Below are 4,397 nucleotides of genomic sequence, written 5' to 3' on the forward strand. Positions count from 1 at the left end.
CTATGGGTATAAACTGACAGTAAACCATATCTCTACAGAACAAACCTAAGCCACCAGGAATGGCTTCCAGGAATTATGGAAGAGCAAGGCAACCCAGAAGCCACCTAGTAGGGATGCAGGGCCACTGGAAGCAAGAAATGAGATGCCAGAAGCAACACCACAACTCTATTGAGTGGACACTACTATTATGGTGTCCCCTGGTGTTGGGATGTGGACTGACACCCAGCCCCCCTTGAACTATATATGCCCTGTGTTTCTTGACAGATGGGACACTTGAGCAACTGGGAGGGGGGCAGGATAAAGTTGGGGGAAATAAGGAGTGACAGACTTTCCATGGACCAAGTTAGTGAAGCATAGAAGTGTATTCAGCTGCTTTTATATATAGCTTCCCCTTGATATCCATAAGAAATCGTTTACCGACTTACTTGTGGATACCAAAATTCTTGGATGCTCCATTCCTTTATATAAAATGATTTAATATTTGCACATAACCTATACACATATGCCAATACAATATAAATGCTTTGTAAGTAGTAAAAGTGAATGACAAGAACAAAGGCCTGTACATGTTCAATATAGATGTAATTTTTCCAAATGTGCTTAATCAGCAGCTGTAGAGCCTATGTGTGTGTACAATCCCCATCATGTACTATTCTTCGGACTTATTGAATATAGTAATATATTGGACTCTACCTTTGTATATTTTATTGCATCAAGTGAGTACATGTGACTTCATTATCTGAATTTATTATAAATGACTTAACTAGTTTCTCATAGGAAGATACCTGTTATTCCTAGTTATTTACTATTACAAACAATATTGCAGTATCCTTGTGTATTTTTTTTAAATATCAGTGAGGTAAACTCTTAAAAGTGAAAAGAACGTACCTTTAAGAAGATAATATTTACTGCCATATTGTCTTTCAAAATGACTGTATCTATTCATACTCCTACAAATGACATAGGAATCATTTTTCTATAGTTTCCCAAAGCACACAGAATTGAATGCGTGAATTCTTTCCATCCTAATGTTGAAAAATATCATTTTATTTGATATTGCAAAAAGCCCTAGGAAATAAAAATTATTCTCCCAGTGTTTCCAGTGAGGAAGCTAGTGTTGAGAAAAGATTATAGAACTCATCATTATATTGCTGATAAATAGAACAAAGAGTCACAAACTGATGTTTGATTTTAAGCAATCATTCATTTAATAGAAATTTCTATATTTTAGGCTCTGCTCCAAAGCATGCTTCAAATGTCTATTTTATCTTTATATCTTCAAGCCATATGTAATTAATATCCTCACCCTACAAATGAGATGGCTGTGGTGATAAGAAGTTAGTTACTTGCTCAAAATCATGTACCTAGTATGTGGCAAAGATGTGACTAGAACTCAGTTGTTTGGCTTTGGTTTATTTTCAACCAAGCAGCAAACTCATGAAACTTTTCATTTAGTGAAGGGCAAAGGTACTCATGCAACATGCTCAAAGCATAAAGAATGTGTGGCTACATATTTTAATATTCACTCACGTCCATCCTCTCTTTCCTTCTCAGCCTCTAAATGTAACAAGCTCTCAGAGCTTCCTATGGTTGTTGGTGGTGTGTCTATGTATATCATGTGTATGTCCATGTGCATGTGAGTGCAGGCCTGCATATGCCACAGTGTGCATATGGAAGCCAGAAAACAACCAGGCTCAGGGTTGGTCCTCACCTTTCACTTTGTTTGAGACAGGGTCTCTCTCGATGTTCACTGCTGCATAGGCTAGGCTAGCTGGCCCAAGAGCTTCTGGCGACTCTCCTGTTTCCATCTCCCATGTCCCATTAGGGGCATACTGGATTTCAGACAAGATGCACAGTTTTTTACTTAAGTTGTTCTGGGGATCTGAACTCGGGTTGTCAGGCTTGCACAGCTAGGACTTGTCCCACTGAGCCATCTTCCTGGCTCTGTTGTCTTTTCTACTTGAAGATTCACAACTATCACGTATTGCATAATAGAAGCTTAAACACTTAGGTTCAGGGAATCAGATACATCTGTATACAATAAATATCACGAGTAGGGATAAACCTGATTAGTATTGACTGGTGATTATTGAATGGAAAACTTGAAAAAAATGCAAAAAGTCACATTATTCTAACATTTGTTTCTAACTAATCCAATTTATGATATATGTTTTTTGTAGCAAGCATTTTAAAAACACAAACATTATTTAGTAAAGAATGAAATATTATCATGGTATAAGCCATATTAATTACTGTTTTATAAAGGAAAACAATTATTTTATAATTTTAATTTAATTTTAAATTAATAATTTATAATTTAGATATTTAAAAATAACTGACTCCACTTATTGTAGAAGATACCTAATATTTCTATCGAACATAAAGCATTTTACTAGATTTGTAATGTTTGAGTATATTACAAGTTTATATAGGCATAAACATATAAATGCATTTATACTCAGTGTGGTAGTGTGCACCTATAATCCCAACACTTCAGAGGCTGAGGTAGGAGGATGGGAGCAAGTTTGAGGCCATCCTAGGGCTACATAGACTGTGCCTCAAAGGGAAAAAATATCAGGGCTGGCTATATGTCTTAGTAAGTGAAGTGCTTGCCCCGAGGTTCAATCCCTAGAACCCATATAAAAAGTAGGGCGTGATGGCAATGTGTTTGCTGTTCTAGGACTGGGAAGATGGAAAGCAACCCTGGGGCTGCTGGCCAGCCAGTCAGCCAGTCAGCCCAGCTGAACCAGTGAGCTCCAGACCAATGAGAGAGTCTATCTCAGAAACAAGATGAATGGTTCCTGAGAAACTACACCTGAGGTTGAACTCTGGTTCCCACACACACGGGCAAATACACACACACACACACACACACACACGCACGCACAATTATTTATGTAACAATGCTAAAAGGCATCAAGTCACACCAGTACTTAATTCTAATGCTTTCAACTCATAAACTCAGGCTGTTCCGAGGCTTCTTGACTGGGTAAGAATAAGCATTGTCCATTTTCACTTTTTACATTTTGCTGGTCTTTGTATTTCCATTGTCACAAAGCCAAAACTTATGCTAAAAGGCTGTCTTGTTACTGAAATAGGCTGCCTTTAGTTATGTTTCTTAATTGACTTTGGGCCACGGGAACTACTTCCGTGGACTTTCAGGAGCAACCGGTACTTTCCTCATACAACTTTTCTTTGGTTACTATTATGAGAAATATTATTACACCTTTCTCTACCAATCAATAATGCCAAAAACTATTCAAGTAAAACTTTGTGCTTGTCCTCTTTGTAATAATCCCATTTAAAAATGATGATTTAGCTAGTATCTTCTAGAACATTTATCATGTAACAATTTTCAAAAATTGCAATGTACTTTAAATAAAATAAAAGCTCAATTAGAAGTGATTTAAACTACCTACAGCAGCATTATCATAACCACATTTTCACCTACTTCTTTGACTCCTTGTATGTTTCTCCCTCTGATACTTAGGCAGGGTGATTATCCCTCTCGATTTCCAGGGATGGGCTCAGAGACATAATGGGGTGTCAATGATTTTTAAAGACAACTTGATAAAGAACCATGCAATCCTAGATCAATAGGTCTGATTCCTCTGAAGCTTAAAGTAATTACACCGAAAGCTGCATTTATTTGGAGTACAAGCTTCACAGAATTCTGTCATATACTTTTAAATATATATTAAATCATACTATTTAGCTATATTATAGAAAGGAGCACTTCACTTGGTTCTTAAGAGGTAGGTAATCAAATAAGCATGGTAGCCCTGTCTAAACAGTAGGAGGTATTCATTCATTCACTCACTCATTCATTCTTTCTTTCTTTCATTAAGCAGACAGGTAATTAGTCAGCTCTCTGCTAATTTTTAAGCACATAGCAGCGACAGCTTAATTTCCAGTGGTGAAGACCTACAATGTATACAGGAAGTAAAACAAAAGTAGGTCACATGGTGACAAGTGGTACAATAAATAAATCAGAGTAGGAATGTCAGGAGACCACCGTTTAAATCAATGGGCCAGAGCGGGACTTACAGAGAAGGTGGCCTTAGAGAAAATAGCTGCATGGGAGGAGAGACCCAGCCATGGACATGTGTGTGGAAGAGCATCACGGCAGAAGGGACACTGAGCACTGAGTGATATAGCATGTTTGTGGTCCGGCCAGGAGAAGTGTGGCTGTAGCAGAATGGGTGGAGTGATGGTGGAGAAAGGGAAGAATAGGTTCAGTTAAAAGTCCAGGGGCTCCTCCCAAGCCCATGTGACCCCTGAGGAACAAATCCTCAAACGGCCTTAAGAGTAAAAATAAATCAGTTTATCTGGGCCAACTGTATGGCCTTAAACACCCAAAAGGAAAGTATAACCAATGATTAAAGGGGCCAATATAA

This window comes from Nannospalax galili, unplaced genomic scaffold (assembly GCF_000622305.1).
Source record: "Nannospalax galili isolate Female #2095 unplaced genomic scaffold, S.galili_v1.0 scaffold734, whole genome shotgun sequence".
NCBI lineage: Eukaryota > Metazoa > Chordata > Mammalia > Rodentia > Spalacidae > Nannospalax > Nannospalax galili.